The 23,774-nt window shown below is 43.6% G+C and overlaps 1 protein-coding gene across 1 annotated transcript in view; it reads left to right on the forward strand.

The window, feature by feature from the left end:
- The window catches only part of LOC122815846 (inosine-5'-monophosphate dehydrogenase 1b), a gene marked incomplete in the record, with an annotated part of 1,150,443 nt that overhangs the window by 1,025,526 nt on the left and 101,143 nt on the right, over window positions 1-23,774 (forward strand).

Genomic DNA, 23,774 nt, shown 5'->3' on the forward strand with positions numbered 1-23,774 from the left:
CCACTAATTACAAGGGTACTGTTCAAAATAAGGAAGGAAAAACCAAGGGCAATCTTGATTGCCCTAGACTGGCCACGCCAGCACTGGTACCCACTGCTGCTCAGCCTGTCACCCCTGCCCACCTACCTCAGATCCCAACCCTCCTGACTCAGAAGAATGGAGAATTCATGCATCCAAAATTGCAGACCCTGAACCTGGTAGCCTGGCTTATATACCCTGACCTCTCCTCCAGCTGCCAGCCTAAGCAATCAAGTCCTGGATGTTGTACGTGAGGCCAGATGCCCCAGCGCAAGAAAATCCTATGCTGACAAGTGGAAAAGGTTTTGTACCTGGATCCAAGCTAAAGGAGCTGAAACAGCACAGCTCTCCCTACTTCTCATCCTGGATTACCTAGCAGGCCTACTGCACAGGGAGCTATCCTTCTCTTCTATTAAAATTCATGCCATCTCTGCTCATTATAGCATAGAGCCACCTCTCTTCTCACACCCTCTCATCAAACAGTTCCTAAGATGGGCTAACAATTTAAGGCCACCCAGAAGAGTTCCTACCCCAGCTTGGGAACTTAATTTTGTGTTGGAAAAGCTCACCCTACCCCCCCCCCCCCTTGAGCTTGCAGCTTCAGCAGAGTTAAAATTCTTCTCTTGGAAAACAGCCTTGCCTCTGGCCATCACTTCAGCTAAAAGAGTTTCAGAGCTACAAGCACTCATGACTGTAGAGCCCTTCATCATTTTCCGTGCTGACAGTGTCGCCCTCAGGGCTAACACAGCTTTCATGCCTAAAGTGCTGTGCAGTGTGGCTCTCAACCAATCAATTCATTTGCCCACCTTTTTCCCTAACCCACAAAACAAGGAGGAAAGAATTCTGCATTCTCTAGATGTCCACAGACAGCACAGATTCTACCTGGATTAGGACTGCATCTTTTAAGACAACTGACCAATTGCTAGTCAGCTTTGCAGCAGAGGCAGAGGGCAAGGCCACATCCAAATAATCTCCAAATAGATAGCACACTGCATCCATTTCTGCTACAGACACCATGGGAAACCACCTCCTAAGGGAGTCAGGACACATTCCACCAGGGCAACCTTCACCTCTGCAGCTTTTCTCAGAGGGGTTCCCACCAGGGACATACTGGAAGCTGCAGCATGGACCTCTGTTCATACCTTCACCAAACATTACCACCTGCCTGTCTTCTCCAAATCCAGGGCAGATTTTGTAACCGCAGTCTTGCAGGGTATCCTAACCAGCCCCCAGTCTTCTTGACTGCCTCCACCCTTTTCAGCTTTCGGAATCAACCTGTGTGTGATGACTGCAACAGTGAAACACGAAGAACATAGTACAGTTGTGTACACTTAGCATAAATGTAGATGTTCGAGTGTATTCACTGTTGCAGTCCTGATTTCCCACCCTCCATCCCCCTTCTATCTCTCTCCCTCTCCCTAGGGATGTTTCGGTATTTAGTTTCTACTGATGGTGTTCTTCCAGCATAACCTAGCTCCCTATTGGGGGCTCCTGACAGTTGGGGCACGAAAAACTGATGTAATGGCATCAGCTGCCTGATTTTATACCACTGACGACCTGAAGTCAGTCCTGGAGTGACAGAAACTGATGCAGAAATACTAAGCCTCTGATATTCCGGCCGATTGAGGGCTACCCCTGGCAGGATAACTCAAGTGTGAGGACTGCAACAGTGAATACACTCAAGCAGCTACATTTATGGTGTGTACACAACTGTACTTTTAAGAGTGTGCACACTTCTGCAACCAGCTTATTGTACGTTTTTTTTTAGATTTTTTTTCCCCCAACAGATTTGTTTGTTTTTCAGTTGGATTGTACAGGTTATAGGTCATAAAGATGGGAGAAGGTTTGAAATGATTTATGGTTTCATAAAATATCTCAAAAAACTGGCATTTTAACAGGGGTGTGCACACTTTTTATATCCGCTGTACAAGTGCAGCCCTAGAGTCGTTGTAAACTAACATAAATCATCCAAATGTGTATAAACAAGGTCAAGAAGACGTTTATTACTTGAACTGTTCATTAGTTTTTGTTTACAAAATGCTCGGCCCACTTTTATAAATTCTCATTCAACTACTTGTCACCAGAAGACAAGCTTTCTTACTTTTAGTATCCATTATGTCGAGAAGTGTCAGTTTTTAATGATAATGTCTTATGACATTAAATGAAATCTGAGGAATGTATGGGGGTCGTGCATACTACTTTCCTAATGGATTCAGGAGTTCCCTAACATGGCAATTCTTTTGTAAAATGTGGACTGCTCTGCAGCTCCTTGTGTGTGTATATGTAAATGTGTGTGTGTGTATGTGTGTGTGTGTGTGTATATATATATATGTGTATATATATATATGTGTATATATATATATATATATATATATATATGTATATATATATATATATATATATATATGTATATATATATATATATATATATATATATATATATATATATATATGTGTGTGTGTGTATATGTATATATGTATGTATATATATATATATATATATATATATATATATATATATATATACATATATATACACACACACACACGTGTGTATATGTATATATATATATACACACACACGTGTGTGTATATATGTATATATATATATATACACACACACGCGTGTGTATATATGTATATATATATATATATATATATATATATATATATATATACACGTGTGTGTGTTTACAGTGTAATTTTTATTTGACAGATAGATACCCTGTTCACTATTTAAGTCATTAAATATATTTCTTTTTTTCATTCATGCTTTCATCAGATATGCATTTGTGCCATGTAAGTAAATGAAAACTAATCCTTTCTGGTGTTTTCATAGTGTAGTTAACTATGCATGTTATGGAGGTGGAGGGCATTTTTGATATTTTTGGCCCTTAGCTTGGTAATTGGCAACTTTTTATATTTTGTTAAACATGGGGAGGCAAGACTCATTAGGTGCTAATAAGCAGCTGCCTATGTCTAACATGGAGTTTTTTTCTTAGTGGAGTTGCACCACTTTGTTGACTATCAGGCTCTTGCACTGCTTATTATGGTGTGCCTTCAAACAGGGACCATTCTTATGCATACCAGCTATGCATGTCTGAAGTAAGAAGACCCCTTGACTGGACTTGTACATGCACACTTCCTGCTTTCTTTTTCAGGTGTGCCGTTATAGGCCTTCCCTTAGTTGGCAATTCTTAAGCCAGCAGGAACAAACTTAACTCCTACTCACCTGAGTATAGCTGCTGGCATCACTCAATTGCTCACTCCATCTCCTGTAGTGCCTAGGATGCTAATCAAACCTAAGGTGGTTGAGGCATAGCTATAACTCCATCCTGTACTATATGGAGCCAGTTGGATGAAGAACACACAAGTGTACTTGTTTCCAAGGTGTAGGTCTGAAATGAAAGAACACTTCAAATAATTACAGCATTAAGTTGGTTTCTGTCATGTGTATATGGCCTTAATGCTTATGAGCTTAGCTGCAGTGATCTGTATGTCATGTGGCAATGCTTACTCTACGTCTTAGATTGATTGTAAATAAGGCTTCACCATACATCTGTTTATTGGCTATCCAGACAGTGCATTGTACCCAAATGCTGCTCTTCCTGGTGGCACTGCAAATAAAGATGGTAAGTTTGTTGTGAATTGGAGGCTTTGTGAACTGTTAAATATGATCAAGCCACTATAATCCAAATTCCACTGAATATCCATTGATCATCAAACAAGTGTCTACTTTCATACAGTACAGTGTGGAGACTGGTAAAGCAAACAAGTGATTGTATTGTACTTATCAAGTGAAAGAATGATCTGTTTTATGCTTCTTTCTCATTGAGTACTTTTCCACTAGAAACTGTGAAATGTGTATTGTGAGCACATGAAGGAAGTTGGGTTTGCTAGTGTCCAATATGCATATGTTTCAGCAGGGTGCTATAAATACATGCTTGTACTTTTTTGGGGACTGTTATGAACTTTTAGGGACCTGCTTGCTGTTTCTACATTTTCTGGATCAGGAATGTTTCTTTGCAGAAGACATGCTGCAGTGTTTCAGCTTTGCACATCTAGAAAACAATAGGACTACTTTTTTGCAGTACCGCCAAAGGTTTCTGTTTTCACACATTTCGTATGAAGGCATGGTTTTGTCTTTCATTTTACTTTGCTGACAATTAGTGATTTTGTGACCCAGAATTCTTTATAGTTCTGTTTGTACTGTTCAGATATCCTGCTGTCACTTTTTGTGCTGTGTGGATGGATAAAATAAACATGAGTTTATTACACAGACCATAAATTAGCAGTTAGAGTAGTGGGAGTTGCAGGTACTGGTGCGTAGTCTCTCCAAAGTTAAACTGGTCAGGAAGTCTTGGAGTTTACCCACCCACAAAGTCATTCACACCTGACAGTATCCAGTGAAGGAAGGGTCAGGTCCTGTTTTGATGGTAGGCTGTAGAACAGTTGCGTGGACCTTTGACTACCACTTTGAGACAAATCTCTTAAAGTAAATTTATGCTACACCTGTTTACAGTTTAATTTTCTCACATTTCTGCCATGTGTGTACTGCAGATACAGTAATGCATTTAGTCTACATAGTGGCAATAATGCTGTTTGTGGTCAGATTCGAGTGCTGTGGGCTTGCTTTTGAGACAGAGCAGCCATCACAAGTATAACAGGTGTGGAACAGAATATGGTGTGTTTTGATTTGTGTAGTAGATGTGGCTGGTTTAACTGTTGAGGCTGAGGGATCATTAGTTGTAAGGAGCACTGCTACAGTGCAATTGGTAATCCGTAGGAAATGGCCGCATACAGTTTTTTCCAGCCTGACCTCCAGGACTTTCAGACATCCCCAAAGCAAAGATGAATTCCTGCATTCTTCATTCTTTCAGGAGGTCGGTGTGATATCCAGCTGTAAGGGGGAGAACACATTACTTTGTTTTTTGTTTCAGGTGCGTCACGTAATCAGTCATAAGCACATCTCTCTGTCCCCATTTAAGTAATTTCTGCAGAAACAAATATCTGGTTCAGTAATCTTTCTGCTTTGCATGTATTGACCTGTTTATAAGCACAGTTAATGTGTTCTACGATTACTTGATTTGGCAGAGATTGTTCTGATGCCTGACATCTCTGAGGGTTGGGAGGCTAATAAGATACTGAAGAAGGCAAATTAATTCCGGGCATTATTACTTTTTGTTTGGGGGAGAATAGTTTCCTTTTGTGAGTACCGCATAACCTAGTCAAGGCGGATCTCAGAGTTGTCCTTGAGCAGAGAAAGCTTTTAAAATGATCACAAGTAACACCTACCCCTCCCTCAGCTGCAGAAAACTTTCAGGGGCGTGAAGCCTGTGAAGACTCCTGTAGCAGCAGCATAGGAGGAAAATCCTCACCTAGGGAAATTCACCTAGGGAAACTGATGATTTTGGACTTTGAGGACTAAGGGTAGTGACCCTCTTCAGGCATTGCCCAGTCATCTTGGGACTGCTGTTTTCAACTACTGCATCCCCAGTTATTTTCACCCTGTCAGAAGCACACATTGTGATAACTGTGTTCTTTTCCTGTAGCTATGCACTTAAGGTAGATCATTTTTTTCACATTATTCCTGTGCTACAGGAACAGTTCTAAGTACACTAACCAACGTGTCTTGATGTAAGAGGCAGCTGCAGTCCTAGCCTTAGTACAGGTGATTGTGTGGTTGTATATTTCCATGACAGAACATTGCATTTGCTTGGCCCAGTTTTTTGAAAGTCTGGGAACCGGACACTTCAAGGCTTCCACCCCATCCTTCACTCCCTCCAACTATAGAAATCTCATCAAATATAGCTGCATGTCAAAAACTCCACTGTCCAGCAAGCCCAGCCATTGTCATTGGAAATACATGCTCTATCTGAAAAGAAATGATAATTCCAAATGCCATATTTCTCTGACATTGAATTGGATGGAGAAGCGTCTTGCTTATTCTTTGCAGATCTTAATATACGATGTAGCACAGGTGTGATGATGAAGCTACCTCATAAAGCTGCTCGAGAGAAGGCAGTTTTGGAGAAAGTCTAAAGCTTACGAGAGAGTACTTTAAATTGTGGGTCTAGTAAGGGCTCATAAAAGATGACCTTGACCTCTTAGAGAGGAGAGTCAAGATCCTTAGCTATTTCCTCAGTGTTCACAGATGTTTAAAGATGTCTTTGAAAGTGCACTTCTGGAGCTTAACTCATAACTTGCTGCCCCAAGGTTTTACAGGGTGTGGCAGTCCTAATACCCACACACGATCTCAGCTGCTGACCTGGCAGCAGTGTTCGTTGATGTTGTTAAGGGGTCTGACTTGGCTGTATTTCTCAGCACTTACCATAACAATGTAGCAAGTAGGGTATTGGATCTTCTTGATAAAGATGCATATGTAACCTACATGTAGCCATCAGAATGGTTAATTGCCAGATGCATCTGCCCAAGTATAAGGGAGATGACCTTGAAAAAACTTGGAATGTGGTGGATGAAATTCTGATAAATCGCAGTCTGTAAACTTAAACTGCATTCAGGGTGGGGTAACATGCCATTAAACGTGGCTGTTATGCAACTGACGCTAGAAGAGTATTCTTAGATGTAAATTGTTTTGTTTTTAAAACATGCTTACATGCGGAACATTGCCCACATAGGTGGCAGCCCACCACAGGGATGCAATCTATTCTGTGTCCATTTTATGTCCAACACTTTTCTTATAATGGTTAAACTAATTGCCAATAGTTTTTCCTCTTCTGTAAGAAAATAAGCAACCTGCATTTCCTCTTCTGTAAGAAAATAAGCAACCTGCAGGAGCTAACTCAGATATTTTATCTGCCATAAGGATGTCCCAGTGTTTGTGGATAAGACGCTTGAAAAACCCTGTATTACTACCATAATTAGTCACGAGCCTGAAAACATCATCCCTAAATTTGTTTTTTATGCCCCCTGTTATAAAATCTTCTAACCAAATCAAGTTCCTGTGTCTTGCATTCAACATCTGAGAAACATATTAACAAACTCTTAACTGTGATTTGAGGATATTGCGGACAGTGTGGGGTGGATGGCAGCTAGTGGTATGCAGAAATAGGTTAAACTCCAGGTTTTTCTTATGGACAGTAGTGTTTAAAGTGCCATCATTGTTTTCTTGAGATGGAAACTTCCAGAAAAGTGTTGAGAGATCACATTGAACACTAAATTATATACCTCATATATTTTCATTAAGATATTCTGTGAACTCATCCAAATAAGTTGAATCGGACTTCCAGACAAGCCAGCAGTCATCCAGGTATCTACACCGTATATCTATGGACTCAAAAAAAAAATACGAGTAGCATCACAGATCTGCTTCTCAAAAAAAAACATGAATAGATCAGCATAAATGGGGGCAAATTATCCCATGGCAGTATCCTTGAGCTGTAAAAAACATTCTCCATTAAAGTAAGACATTTTTAGTAAGAACATGGTCTGCAAGGCAGATTAAAAATGTATTGAGCCCAGGTCTATATAGTGCTGAATGGGTTTAACCAATAATCCAATTCCATTAACCCAGCCTAGTGTGGAATGTTGGTTTACAAACATACAACATCCAAAGTGCACGTGTACCAATCCATCTCCAGCTGTGCATCTGGAATAATAATCAAAAACTGGGTGGTATCTTATATATGCAAATGTATACCATTTAACAGAGGACATAGTAAGAAAGGCAGACAAAGGTTCAGTCAGATAGCCATGACCAGAAACAATGGGTCTGCCAGGAGGGTGTGTGAAATTTTTATGTATTTTGGGGCGCAGGTAAAAATTGTGGAGTGGGATCCTGGACTGTGAGTAAAAAAAAAACAACTTGCTTAGAAATATCCCTTCATCCAAGGCTAGGTTCAAAAAAACATAGGAGGGTCACCCCGCAGGAAAGATAATCCAGTCATTTCCTTCAATTATTTAAATACATAGAAGAAAAGATACCGCAACACACTTATTAGCTAAGTTGTTACACAAACTGGCTAAGGGCTCTAGGTGCAAATGAGTTTCACTAACTTTGTGTACGTATTCCTACTTTAAATACCAGAGCTAGATCATGGTCAAATAGGGCCCTAGGCAGGGTAATGGATCACCGTCCCACTGAATAGCCCCTCCTACAGAAACCCCCTACCCCCAACCATTCCAGTGTTCCATTACTTGGCTATTTCTCACCAGTTGCCATAAACACTGTTCAAGCCTATCAATGTGCATATTGCAGGTATTGAAATAAAATAGCTTAAACACAGATAGCAATTTGCTAAACAAACAGTCTCACAATCAAAACAGACTTACATGAGCTGTAAACTTCTCTGCCCTTGAAACCTGCATTCATTGAAACAGCATGCAAACCCACATTCATAGAAAATGCACCTAGCCACTTGAGGATTAAGTTTACCTTTGGACTGTTTTTAAACCACAGGCTCCTTGCACACATTTTTTAGGGCCTTACATACATGCATTTGTTCTTTGATTCACCTTCGTGATTATATTCCTTGTATAATACAGCACCACTTGTCAGAATGTGTTTTAAATTTGTAGTTTTAAACATTCTTTTAATAAACAATGAAACAAGATATATGAACGAGTAATGACAAAACTACCTATTTCATAAAATTTCAACATAAAGGTGCACTCAAACTTCTGTCATTACAATTCAGTATCACTCAATATGCACAATCTCTGCAAAACTAAAATCATCAGAATAATTCCACATTAAAGAAACCTATAACTAAGGAAGAGGTTGCTACTGGCAAACAACTTTACAGCTCAATGTTTCATCTACAAATTCAGTGCCTGCTGCCCTTGAGGAATCAATTGCCTACATTACATTGAAGAAAAAAATGGTAAGCTGGCAATATTGCAACAGGAAATGACTGAGAAACCAACAACACTTCATAGTTACTAGGCATCTTATACAAAGGAGGGCACCCTTAAAATGCACCAAATAATCGACAACTAGAGGCATGACATACCATGCATCCATACCTCTCAACCTCTTGGCACAATAAATCTGAACAACATGCTGCATGCAATCAGGGAAGAGCATCATCAAGTACAGTATAAAGGCTCTGACTTAATAAGCTGCTTCTTATATCCAACAAAGTGTCCATTTCCCTCCATTTATTTTTATTTTATTTTATTTATTTTATTTTACATTTGTTGACCGGGCTAGTCCAACTGGATCATTGTCCATTTTCAGTGGAGGCCCGGGGAGAAAAGCTCCACAGATTAAAGCATGTTTATAGAAATACATGTAAAAAAGACACTTGTGATATAGGCAAAGAGCAATAATACAAGGAAATTAGTTCAGGTCAGGTGATGCTATTCTAATAACAAATAGATAATACTAACTATGTAATACAAATTATGTAATTAAAAACATGAAAATAAAAATAATAATTTTTTTTTTTTTTTTTTTAGTAACAGTAGAATCATAATGTTATTTATGATTTGAGAGAGAGATTTAGAGTGTTAAATAAAATGCAAATATAGTTGAAAGATGAAAGTAGGTTAGTCTGGATTGGTACAAGAGCAGAGCCAGAAGTTATTCAGATGTGAAAGAAGTTGCTTTTTAAAGCAAGGAAAAGTGGCTAGAGAGGAGATATGTAAGGAAGGTTATTCCATATTTTGCCAACTGAGTTGGAGAAAAGGCAGAGTTTGAAATTCTGGTCATGTTAACTTGTAGCTTTTGGGAGGAGCGTAGTTGTTTTAAATTATTATAGGGAGTCAAGAGGTTGCTAAAAGCAGGTGTTTTTGAGGGTTGATATAAAATTTTATGTGCTATTAAGAGTTGTTGATAGATAATCTTGTTAGGAAGTTCCAGCCAGTGTAGAAGTTTTAAGTTTATGCAGTGGTGAGTTCTATATTGAGATGCAGTGGCAAATCGAGCTATGTTGTGGTAGGATGTAGACAGTTTCCTAAGGTTACCTTTAGGTAGATTAGTGTAGATCGAGGATGCATACAGAAGGGTAGAGATAAGATGTGATTGTGCTAAAGTAGTCCGTGCCTTAGGTGTAAGGAAGGGTTTTATTCTGTATAGTGAACCAATCTTTTATTAACTGTTTTATTGTGTTATTAATGTGGTGGTCAAAGCTAAGATTGTTATCAATAGTAACACCAAGCAGTTTTGTAGTGGAGTCAGGAGTAATGTGAGAGTTATCACTTGCAGTGATAGTAAAATGTAGTTGAGTAGATTTATGTGTAGGTGAAAAAGTAATAGTTTTGTTTTCTTGGGGTTAAGGAGAAGACATCTTTTAGAGAACCATTGTTCAACGGTTGAAAAGGTAGCTTGTGTAAGGGATTGGAGTTCTGGTTGAGAGGAGGCTGTACAGATTAAAGTGGAATCATCTGCATATTGTATGCAGGTAGTGTTTTGGATAGATGATTGGAGATCATTAATAAAGATGGAGAATAAAAGTGGGCCTAGTATAGATCCCTGTGGTACTCCTAATGAGATGGGTAATAGAGTAGATAGAGAATTTTTCCAGAGTACTGCTTGATGTCGATCATCTAGATATGATGAGAACCAGGTTAAAGAAGAGTCATCCAAGGCAAGGGATTTCAGTATGTGGAGAAGTGTATGATTTACCATATCGAAGGCTTTTGACAGGTCTAGAAATAGAGAAGAGGTTAGTTTGTTGTTATTACGGTTACAGTTGATGGTATTGGTGAAAGAGAGTAGTGCAGTGGTAGTACTATGTGAAGGCCTAAATCCATGTTGGGTGTCAGCTAGTAGGTTGTTAAGGAGGAGATGGTTTAGTAGTTGTTTATGTATACATTTTTCCATAATTTTTGCTAGAGGAGATAACAGTGCAATTGGGCGAAAGTTAGAAAGGTCGGTAGATTTGCCTCCTTTGTGTAAGGGTATTGTGTGATATTTTCCAAATTGCTGGGAAAGCACTTTCTTTTATGGATCTGTTTATTAGAATAGAGACAGGATAGGCAATAGCTTTAGCTGCTACTTGCAGGAATTCAGCAGGAAGCTTGTCTGCTGAGCGGGTAGTGGGTTTAAGTTTGTGTAATAGAGATTGTATATAAGAGGTGGGTATGGGTTGTAGTTGGAGAGGAAGAGAGTCATTGAAGCTACTTAAGAGCAGTTGAGAGGTATCAGGAGATAGGTGGTTAGCAAGACTTTGTATGGATGAAGTAAAGAAAGTATTGAAATTATTGGCTATTAAAGTAGAGTCTTCGGGGTCTAAGTCCTGAGGATTGGGTGTGATTAATTTGCCTGGGGTAATTAGATTGTTAATAGTAGACCAGAATTTTTTTGGTTCTTTATTGGTGGATTGTTGTAGTTTAAAGTAAAAATTCTTTTTATCTGTTATGATAGCTTTTTTGGTACTGTTTCTGAGCTCTCTAAAGGTTTGATGATCTGTTGGGTTTCTAGAGGAACGCCATTTATTCCAAGATTTATTTCTGAGAACAATTTTATGCTTAGTATTGGAGGTTAGCCAGGGTGCTGTCTTAGTCTTTGTTCTAGTAGTGCGACTTGGGGCATGTTGATTTAGGATTGATTTAGATCCATCTTCCTGCTGTGCAACTTTCTGCAAGTCATTAAGAGGAGTGTTCCTGAGTCACCCCTGAAAAGGGACACTTGGGCACTTGCTAACCAGGTAAGCCAAATGGACACAAATATATAAAGTAAAGAAATGCTACCATGGCCTATAAAGGCATTAATCAACAAAACACTCATAATACTTCTATTAACCAATTAACTGTGTCCATCTATCTTTATAAAGGATGTTGTCAGACAGCAGCTTCTTTGTTAGTCATGTTTTGGCAATGTCATCTTAGCAGCATCTTGCCAAATTTGCTTTGTGATATATCGCTCTATGGAATGCACCTGCTTTCATGGAAAATTGAGCAACACCAAGTTAGGAAAGTTTTTACTACCTCCCACCAGTTAAACTCCCTCACAAAAGGGGAAGCATCTCAGAACTCACATTTTTAATAATGTAGATTCTCTAAAACTGTACCAAGTCCTGAATTAAAATCTGCTCCAATATTTACAGGAAAATCCACTCATCTAAGCACACTGATTTATGATGGTTTTCTGAAAGGATATCAGAAAAGCTTTCGATCTGTGGAAATGCAAAGCATCCCCACAATGAAACAACAAGCATGTGTATTTTAACTATACAACTTCTACCCTATCACACATGCATAAAACAATGGTAGGTGTGTTCAGGTGCATGACACTTGTCTTGCCCTACATCTTGGCAGACCTGTGGGGGTACTTATAAAGTCCTACAAATGAAATATTAAGTATCTTATGCTTATATTTCTGATCCTTTACATTCATGCTCCAGATTTCCCAATTACTTGTCTACTTTGACAATTTATAACTTTTACTTTCACTCAGAACAGGTCTCCTTTCTTGCACCCTTTAATCTTTTAATTATGGTAAGTTCTTGTTTCAGACTTACCAACTATTTCAATAAAAACACCATTTAGCTGTTTGCTATTTAAGAATGCATACTCCTTTCTACAGAAGCCAACAAAAAAATCATACTGACAATTTCTTGAAAGTCAACCTGTGAATAAATATGCTCTTTGAATTGCACCATGCAGAAAAGAACAGCCACTATCATTCATATTTTACAACTACTGCAGCACAACAATGTGGCCTTACGGTGGTTTGGTATAAAAGAAACCGTCACTGGAACAAAACTATGATCGTATTTTTCAGGAAACTGGAGGCCTATGTAACCCTGTCTGATGGATTATAATTCCATGATGTTACAAGATTATATAAAAAATCAGTAACAACTGTATCTTTCACCTCAGATGCTATTATTGGACATGCATGTGAATAAGCCAGTGACAATAGGCTTATGGCCAGAAGCAGTGAAAATATGGCCTTAAAAGATTCTTCAGCAGTTCAGGCTGGTTGTTAAGTTCAGGCTGGTTGTTGATAATTAAAAAGTAGTAAAATAATTATGCAGTTCTTCTGACCACTTCACAAAACACTGTTTCAATAGCCAAAGTGATGGATGAATTGCAGCATGTCTGATACACAATTATTTTAAGTTGCAAGATCTGCCATTCAGGTGACCAGTAAAAATGTTGACACTGCCTTAAACTGAACTTAGATTTGACATTGCATTAGTGAGATTTATACCCTGAAATCGAAAAGAAAAAGTCTAAAAGGTACACAAAGCTCCATTTACGTTCTGCATACTCTACTTTGTGATATTACGCACAGCCTCATGAATTCACAAATATTCCATCACAAATCCACCTTGACAGCTTACTTAATTGCCGACATCATAATCCTTCATTATAATTTCACAATGTACCCCCATAACAATAGCTACCATGGTACTATAGCAGCAGCTAAGTTGAAGCCAACAGAAATACTCTTAAACCAGATCAAATATTTTGTTTACCTGCAAACAGCCTTTGTAAAACAAAGAATAAGCAGGGGTTATGCCATTCCTAATGCAATGTAAAATGAACCGCATCTAAATAAAATTTTAGGGAAGTAGTCTAGAATGTCAGCTGTTCTTTAATGACTTTTTCATATTAGAAACGAATAACCAGATAAGATCTGCAGTGGCAAAGAAATGTTGACTCTCGCCATTAAAAGTTTTGTTTTGTCATAAACACTGTAGCAGCAATATGTATTCTGTGCGTTTTTCCTTTAATCCCTATAGTCTGTTGGCAGATGAGTGATGAGAATTTAAAAAATATCAATACTGACAGAAAAAATATTAAAGCGAAACCTGCAGGCATAGGTGGATGATTTATGTGATTATGGTTACACATAGGGGGAAAAATTAGACTGCTAATTTCCACTCAACCAAAAACAAGTGCAGTTCTGATATTACTTGTCTCAGTCCACCTATGCGTGCAAAATTATTCAGAAAACAGGAAGAGCATACAAGTAATGATGGCTTATAAAGTTAAAATCATGGCTTAAGTATCTAATGAATAACTCTGGATCAGGGTTATCTTATTATGAGTACTTAAATGCACTGTAACAAAAGGTAAAATGGAATTTGTATATGGGGCACTTAGCACTAGACTAGTCTGTAATTAGCTAAAAAGAAAAATAATCATGCTCATATTTAATAGTCCAGTACTAAAAATGTTGTTAAACATTAATAAAATATTAAGTTGAAGGCAGCAAGTGTTGCAAAACAATACAAGCAGGTGCATCTGTGCTAATCTTACTTGAAAATAATAGACTGAAGTCATGCATCTGTTCCATAGGTGTATCACCTATGTATTTCAGCCACTTTTTCCAACCATCTAGGTATCAACCTAAAACACCGCTTATGCAACAGACAAGCAGCTACTCTGTCACATAGCAACACACACATACTTTCTCTTTCATACAACTAACTAGTTCAAATTCCACACACTCCTACTCTTTCATACAACACACACACTCTCATACTGAAATGAACGGAACCAGTAGTTTAAATTGTACACAAGCACACCTACTGTACATACAGTAACACACACACATGCACTTTATCTCACACAAACAGAATGGCTAACTTAAATTCCATATACATACATACATATTTGTATATATATATATATATATATATATATATATATACACACACACACACACACACACACTTTCTCACGCATACAGAAGTAAACAGTTTAAATTACACACACATACATTTACCTTATTTCTAAACCGAACGGCCAAACAAGCACGCACGAACTTAAACCCCTCTTAACAAAACTACTGACTTAAAATCTGAAGTAGGAGATTCATTTTTCAGCAACCTGTGGGTATGGATCCGATATCGCATCCGAACCGGCATGTTTTATCCAGCTATGGATCCGAGCTCCTAGCTCCTCCCCTCACCCATAATGCCCTGCTCTCCCTACATGACCTCAGATCTAGTTTGCCGCGTTCATGGTGACAGCTGGATTTTGAGCTCCTGTCAGCTAAGTGCTTTTTTGGTGGTTTAAGAAGGGTTTTTCTGTCAAAAAATTCATAATTTGTGTGAAAGATTTAGGTTTTCCCTCTTTTAATCTAATTTTTTGTTAACTTGGTTATTTTTGTAGTACCCTCCCCTCGCTGGTACGTAGCTTGTGTGCGTGTGTATTGTTTGGGGCCTTCTCTTTGAGTGCTTAGTTTAATTACTTTGCTTAAAGTTAGTGAATATGTCTGAGGCCCCAAAGGCAATCTTTTCAAAATGCTCCGAGTGTGGCCATAAGCTATCCCCTGCTGATGGCCACACTCGGTGCGTTCGATGCCTTGGGGTTGAGCGCCTCACTTCTGGGTGTTCAATCTGTGCAGGGTTCAACCCCAGGGCATTGAAGGAGCGGAGGTCGTAGCTGGTCTTGGCGGGACTCTTGCCCCCGGACTCGGCTTCGGCCCCCGCCCCATTGGTAGTTACTGCTCCGGCGGTTCCTGCCTTGCCTGCTCCCCCTCCTCCTCCCGGGATTCAAACACCCTCTATGGGTTCGGAGGAGAGAGAAGCCAGGAAGAAGGACCGTAGTGAGAAGCACTACAAGCGGCGGGCCGAGACCTCCGTCTCGGCCTCGCCGGCTAAGCGGGCTTCTCCTCCGGCCTCTCTGGCTGCTGGCTCTCCTCCTCCTCGGCTCCGGTCCCCTTGTTTTTCGCCGGGGCCTGAGGATGAGGAGACCCGACCTCCTTCGAGGCTATCGAGGCAACACTCGAGGCCTACCTCTGTAGCCTCGTCGAGGTCTACCTACAGCCTCTCCGACGCTGATCTGGACCGGATGATGCGAAGGTTCATCCAGGCCCAGATGCAGATGGGAGTGCTCCTGCCTCCCCCCCCCCCCTTGGGGGGGGAGCTCGACCCCATTTTTCAAGCCCATAGCTCCTTCTCCAACCCGCTACCCGGGTTCGGAGTGCTCTGAGCCGGGCAGCCTCGGAGCCGGGGGTGGGTCGGCGCCGACAGTACTGGGTACTTCGGATCTGACCTCTCGGAGCCTTGGCCCGAGCTTCGGATCCGAGGGACTCTGTGTGCCTTCGGCGCCGTCCCTGTCGGAGCGCACTGTTCCCTCGGATCCGAGGGGCTCGGCGCCGGCTCCAATCCACTCATCGGATCCGAGGGGGAGACTACTTTCGGATCCTATAGTCGAGGCTGGCTCCCCCTCGGCTTTTGATGTAGTGGAGAGGGCTCTGTTGAGGGCATCAGGACCCCCGGTCCTTGCTTCGGCTCTGTCCCGCACTCCATCTGCTCTGGGCCAGGCTTCCGTCACCCAGCCACTGGGACAGCCCGCTTCACTGCCCCAAGCAGTTCCCCTGGATCTGGACATCGCTGGCGAGGGCTCCTCGGACAGCCCCCCCCCCCCCCCGAGGAAGCACCTCACAAGCATACATGTAAGAGGAGGCACATAGACTCCCCCGAGTCTTTAACTGAAGACACTGACTTGGAGGAAGGGGAAGGCTCCCCAAGATCACCCCCTGAGGATGTCTCCTTTGGAGACATCATGGAAATGTTACGGATAAGAGGTGGGTGGTCTGCCCCAAAGTCTTCCTCGGACGAGTCCTTGTTCTTGGAGGCTTTTGAAGCGGGCCCATCTACCTCTTGGGTGTCCCCTCCTGCCGACCCCCTGGTGGACCTTATTACCACCAGGGCGTGGAAGGAACCGGACACCGTGGAGCCAATCCCCAAGAGGCCGGACAGGATCCTTAGCCCCCCTGCTGACAGTGCCCACTGGAGCAAGGGACCCCCGGTAGATGCCATGTTGTCGGCAGCATTCACTAAGAGGGAACTCACTCAGGAGAGTCCCTCAGTCCATCCCCTGAGCAAGGAGTCTCGGATGATGGACCGTTTGGGGAAGCGAATGTTTAGTTCAGCAACCTTCTCAGTGAGGGCGCTCAACTGTTTGGCACATGTCATTAGGATGCAGCGCGATCTTATCAAGGAATACGCTGCATCCCCCCCAGAGTCCATGTCGGAGGAGGACAAACTTTTGCACTCCACCCGTATGGCCACTCTTTGTTCCGTGACCAACACCTCTATGCGGTTGCTTTCCCATGCTACCGAGGGAGCCGCTAGAGCTGCAGGAGTGGGCCTAGTCACAAGACGCCAGGCCTGGCTCCGCCACTGTGATTTCACAGAGCCCTTCAAGGCGTCATTCGCGAATGCCCCCTTTGACGGTTCTGCCCTTTTTGGCAAGATCAGAAAACAAACTGGTGAAGTGCAAACCACCTAATAGTACTACGGTACCACCAATAAGCGAAAGTCCAGGTAGACACCACGATCTCACAGCAACTGTTTAATCCACATAACGCCAAACAAACAAATTCAAATCAACAAAGACTTGAATAAAAACGACACAAAAACAGGAATCAAGCACCCAGGAAATACATGAAATATAAATGTAGCAGAAGAAGACCAGTTGTTGAATGGTTGAAAGCGCTTAACTTCTGCTACATTTATATTTCATGTATTTCCTGGGTGCTTGATTCCTGTTTTTGTGTCGTTTTTATTCAAGTCTTTGTTGATTTGAATTTGTTTGTTTGGCGTTATGTGGATTAAACAGTTGCTGTGAGATCGTGGTGTCTACCTGGACTTTCGCTTATTGGTGGTACCGTAGTACTTTTTGGCAAGATGGTTCGCGACACCTTGATTCAGAGCGAGAAGGAATGGGAAGACGCTGTCTGCCGTCGGAGTCCGCTTCTCTGTGCCCCAGAGGTCCTACTCTAGGAACCAAAAGGGCCAGAAGAAGATGTGGTTCCGGAAGTCGCAGCAATCCCAACCCACTCCGGACAACCAGTCCTTCCGCTGCAGAGGACGACAGGGAGGACGCCGCCATAGGGGCAGAGGGGCTCCCAGGAACTTTGGGTCCAGCGAACCTTTCTCTGAACAGCCCACGCAGCAACCCTGAGGGGTTGCCCGACTACTCCACTCTGGAGGCAGTCGGGGGACATTTTTCGGAGCACCTAGCGGCATGGGAGTCCATTACATCGGACCGCTGGGTACTCCAGATCATATCCAGAGGTTACAAAATCCCCTTTTTTCATGTCCCAAGATTCAAAATCCTCCCCGATGTTCCACCCGATCAAAGGGAGGCCGCTTCAGCAGAAATTGGCCATCTGCTGAGAAAGAGCCATTCAGCCCGTCCCCCCAGACCAGATCGGATCAGGGTTCTACTCCAGGTTCTTTTTAGTGCCAAAAAAGACGGGGGACCCAAAACCCATTCTGGACCTGTCCCTATTGAACCTGGCAGTTCCCAAGGAGAAGTTCCGGATGGTCACTCTACAATCCATCCTCCCCCTTCTAGGGGAGAATCACTGGATGTGCTCTATAGACCTCAAGGATGCGTACTACCACATTCTAATGGACAGACGATCCAGGAGGTTTCTTCGCTTCCGGCTGGGAGCCAGTCACTACCAGTTCAGGGTCCTTCCCTTTGGTCTTACCACATCCCCCAGGGTGTTCACCAAAGTATTAGCAGTGGTTGCGGCCCACCTGAGGCTTCAGGGGGTGCAGGTCTTTCCGTACCTGGACGACTGGCTTCTCACCGCCCCAACAAGGCATCTACTATCCTTGGCAAGAGACTCTTCTTTGTCTAGCTCCCCGCCTAGGCATCACGGTAAACATAGAAAAGTCCAACCTGGTCCCTACTCAGATAATAGAATTTATAGGGGCCAGGTTAGACACGAGAAATTTAAGAGCCTTTCTCACAACCGACAGAGTTTGGAATCTGCGACTCCAGGTGCGGGCCATCCTTCACTCCAGCTCAGCTCCTGCGGAATTGGTCCTATGGGCACTAGGGTCTATGGCGGCAGCGATTACTCTTCTTCCGCTCGCCCGCTTGAACATGCGGGTGCTTCAGTGGACACTTCAGGTGCAATGGTCATTTCTCTCTCTCCCCCTACATCACCCCATTGCAATCAGCAAGGCTTGTAAGCGGTCTCTCTTGTGGTGGCTCCATTCCCCGGATCTCCACAGAGGCCGCCCTTTTTGTGAATCTCCCCCTCTCGCCACAGTGACCACGGACGCTTCCCTCCTCGGGTGGGGGGGCATTTTGCAGGACGGACAGTCCAAGGCACGTGGAGCAATTCAGAGACCTCCCTGCATATCAGTGTTCTGGAAATGAGGGCGGTGCTCTTGGCGTTGCAAGCACTGCAAGCCCTCCTTCCCCTGTGAACAATTGCGATTGTCAGACAACATGTCTGTGGTCTGGTACATCAACAAACAGGGGGGGACCAGGTCTTACCCTTTGTCGAGAAGCCATGAGAGTGTGGAAATGGGCGATCTCCACCAACTGCTTTCTCATCGCAGCGCATATTCCGGGTCGGTCCAACATCCTAGCGGACAAGCTCAGTCTCACCATTCTCTCCCCGTACGAGTGGTCTCTCAATGCTCAAGTAGCGAAACGTATCTTCGCACAGTGGGGGGGACTCCCTGTTGCGATCTCTTTGCTTCTCCCTTAAACGCCAAGTGCAACAGTTTTTTCGCTCTAATCCCCCCTCCAGGGGATTCCCCGAGAGACGCTCTGGTGCATACTTGGCCTCCCGGTCTTCTTTACGCATACCCCCCTCTGCCTCTGATGCTCCAAGTACTTCAGAAAGCCTCTTGGTTGGGGTGCAGAATGATCCTCATTGCCCCATTCTGGCCTCGACAGATGTGGTTCCCTTACCTAAGGTCTCATTCAGTGAATCCACCTTGGATTCTAGATCCCATTCCGGATCTGATATCACACTCATCGAACCTACCAACTCCGAACCTGGACAACCTGAAGTTGACTGCTTGGCTGCTCCAGTTCCACTCCTAATCAGGACTCCCGGTATCTCGTCCCCAGTTAAGGCCATTCTGGTAGCGGCCCACAAGCCCTCTACCAGGAAAATTTACCGCAGTAAATGGAAGCGTTTCTCCATTTGGGCAGAGCGGCAAGGTCTAGATCCCTTCACGGTTCCCCTTCCTTTGGTTCTAGACTTCCTTACTACTCTCTTTAATGATGGCGCCAGTAGTTCCACTGTCAAAGTTCAGCTAGCGGCCATTTCTCATTACCATGTTGGTCATGACTCTGGGCTTCTTATGTCAGCTAAGTTATGCAAAATCTTCCTAAAAGGCACCTTTTTGCTCAGACCCCCTGTCAAAGAAACGGTTCCCCCGTGGGATCTTTCCTTGGTACTTCAGACCTTGACCGCTCCCCCCTTTGAGCCTGCGGCCACAGTAGATCTTAAATTCTTGTCTCTTAAAACTGCTTTTTTAGTAGCCATTACTTCGGCTAGGAGAGTTTCTGAACTTCAGGCCCTGTCCATGAAACCGCCTTATTTGATTTTCCATCTGGACCGGGTGTGCCTCAGGATCAATCCCTCCTTTCTTCCTAAGGTAGCTTCGGAAGCTAACATTAATCAGTCCATCAACCTCCCTGTTTTCTTTCCTAAGTATCAAAACAAAGGTGAATACAAGCTGCATTCCTTGGATGTTCACAGGCAGCTTTGTTTTTATCTTCACAGAACAGCTGGTCATAGGCAATCCGACCAATTGTTCATTTCCTTTGCCAAATTCAATCTGGGTAAACCAATTTCCAAAGTTTCTTTGTCACGCTGGATTACTCAGTGTATTCTGTTAGCGTACCAAGCTTCTGGGAGGCCCGCACCGGAGGGAGTCCATGCTCATTCGACCCGGTCTGTCTCTACTTCAGCGGTCTTTAAGTCTAGGGTTCCTCTGGATGACATTTGTTCAGCAGCCACTTGGGCTTCATCTCATACCTTTATTTCTCATTACAAGCTGGACATCACGTCTAGAGGTAGAGCATCCTTTGGCTCCACGGTGCTCCGGAATATCCGATTCAGGTAGCTGGGGACTCTGTCCCACAGGTTGCTGACAAATGAATCTCCTACTTCAGATTTAGAAGTTATGTACTTACCATAACGTTCCATCTGAGTAGGTGGATTCATTTGTCTGCAACCATCCTGCCCTCCTATCCCCCTGGCCTTGTCAGTTCTTGCATTGGGTGTGTTACCCTTTAGTTTAGGGTAGTTGGTGCAGGGCAAACTCGATCTGAGGTCATGTAGGGAGAGCAGGGCATTATGGGTGAGGGGAGGAGCTAGGAGCTCAGATCCATAGCTGGATAAACCATGCCGGTTTGGATCCGATATCGGATCCATACCCACAGGTTGCAGACAGATGAATCCACCTACTCAGATGGAACGTTATGGTAAGTACATAACTTCTAATTTTGCACGCCTGCAAAAAGTATTCACGTCCACGTTGGTGTCTGCGCACATGATTCTCCTTAAAGGAGAAGACGCTAATACCGCGATGCTGTATTAGTGGGAGGGCGCTCACCACCCACTTTGATCTGTGGTTCCATTGCCCTCGAGCAGGAGCTGAGAAGAAAGAATAGAGTAAATTAATTAAAATAAAAAAATAGTTAAAAATTGCACCCTTTACAGGTCCAGCCTTTATGGTGCCCTAGGCAGTCGCCTAGTTCGCCTATGCCTAAGGCCGGCCGTGCTCTGATTCTAGCCATGTTAGATATTCAAAATGGTATGTTATCTAGGTTGATTGAAAATCATAGCAGACAGCACCACAGTTACTGGGTTACTATGCAGAGCTTACCCATTATTATCCATTAGACAGAGTGGTAGTCATGGCCTGGGATTGGACCTTCCAGCTTGTCCTCTATCTCCAGGTCACAAATATCCCATAAGGCCTAAATGCACCAAATACATGCACTGCAAATCCTTAGTATTTATAAACCTAGTACAGAGAACATCAAAGCAGAATTGCCATCTAAATTTGTGATGATGTTGCCTGTGGATCACTGTTGCAGTCATATGTTTTGGCAGCCCAACTTGCAGGCAAGGTCTGATGTCCAGCCTGGCTTTCTGGCTTTTTTCCACTGATTTCTCCTCCTCCGATCTGTCCACCGGGTTCAGAGTACTCTGATCCGTGGATGGCCTTAGGGGGTCAGCGCCAACAGTACCTGCTTCCTCAATGCCGACAGCTGCCTGGAACGTGTCGGATCCGAGGGAGCGGAACTTTATTCATCTGCTCCGGCTTTGTCAGGCCAAGTTCCCTCCCTCGGAGCTCCATCCACTTCGGGCCCGGCTCAGATTATCACTTCGGATCCGGGAGACCGGCTTCCTTATTGGTTCCCCAGGAGGTTCGTTCTCCGTCTGCATTCGTGGTAGAAAAGGTGCTGTCCGCTGGATCGAGACCCTTGTCTATCCCCCTCAGACTCCACCCTGACCCCCTTGGCTCTTTCTACAAATGCCATCATTTTACCAGAGGGACATCCCATGCTCGAGGAGCCCCAGACAGCTCCCCCTGAGGAACAAGTAGCTTGCAAGTTCCCCCTGGAGAGACCCACCAGGGATGTGCTTCACAAGCATATGTGTAAGAGGAGTCGCTTAGAGGATATGGATTTGGATGATGGGGAAGGTTCCCCCAGGTCACCTCCCAAGGATGTCTCCTTTGGAGACATGGAAATCCTTCGCCAACAGGGAGGTTGGTCTGCCCCCAAACCTTCTTCTGACGAATCCGTGTTCCTGGAAGCTTTTGGCATGGGCCCATCTCCTTACTGGGTGTCCTGTCCTGCAGATCCCTTGGTGGATCTGGTCACCGTGCGGGCCTGAAAGGAGCCACACACTATGGAACCAATCCCTAAAAGGCCTTATAAGATCTTGAGTCCACCTTCAGATAGGCCAGCATAGAACAAGGGTTCCCCCATAGACGCTGTGGTGGTAGCAGCCACAAAGAAGGAACTAGCCCAAGACATTTCCTCTGTTCATCCTCGTGACCGAGAGTCGTGGATGATGGCCACTTAGGGAAGTGGGTTTAAGCATCAGCAACCTTTTCCATTAGGGTGCTGAACTACCTGGCCCACGTCACGAGACTCCAGCATGACCTGGTCAAGGAGCTGGCGGCGGAGTCTTCCCCCTAAATCCATGATGCAGGAGGACAGGGACTCGTTCTCCGCAAGGATGGCCACTTTGAAAGCAGTATCCAACACGTCCATGCGACTCCTTTCACATACTACTGAAGGAGCAGCTAGGGCGGCTGGGTCTGGCATGTCCATGAGGCACGCCTGGCTGACTGTCAGTTTTCGGAATCTTTCGAGGCGTCATTTGCCAGTGCCCCTTATGATGGCTCTATTCTCTTTGGTAAGACCGTCCGAGACTTTAGTCCAAAGTGAGGAGGACGGGAAGACACTGCAATCAGAATCGTCTTCTCGAACCCTCAAAGATCCCTTTCCCTGAATCCGAGAGGGCAAAAGAAGATGTGGTTCTGCAAGTCACAGTATTATCGGGACACACTGGGCTCTTCTTCCCCCAGAAGCAGAGGGGATATGAGGAATTTTGGGTCTCTAGAACCTTTCTCGGACAGGCCCGGACAGCGACCCTGAGGGGTTTGCCCGACTGCTCTTTTCTGGAGGCAGTCGGGGGACGATTGTCCTTGCAGCTGGCGGCATGGGAGTCTGACATCAGACCGCTGGGTGCATCAGATCATATCCAGAGGATACTCTATCCCCTTTGTGGTTCCTCCCAAACACCTCCTAGACATACCACTCATGCAAAAAGAGGCAGCAGCACAGGAAATTTCCAAGCTGCTAGGAAAACGAGCCATTGAAACCGTACCCCCAGATCAGTCCGGATCAGACTCCAGGTTCTTTTTGGTGCCAAAGAAAATGGGGGACTTGAGGCCCATTCTGGACCTGTCTACCCTGAACATGTCAGTTGCCAAAGAAAAATTCTGGATGGTCTCACTACAGTCCATCATATGCTGTACCTGCAAGAGAGCGACTGGGTGTGCTAGTTAGACCTCCAGGATGCTTACCATCACATAAAT

Source organism: Protopterus annectens, chromosome 11.part0, assembly GCF_019279795.1.
Source record: "Protopterus annectens isolate FY-2018-M chromosome 11.part0, PAN1.0, whole genome shotgun sequence".
NCBI classification, from domain to species: Eukaryota; Metazoa; Chordata; order Ceratodontiformes; family Protopteridae; genus Protopterus; species Protopterus annectens.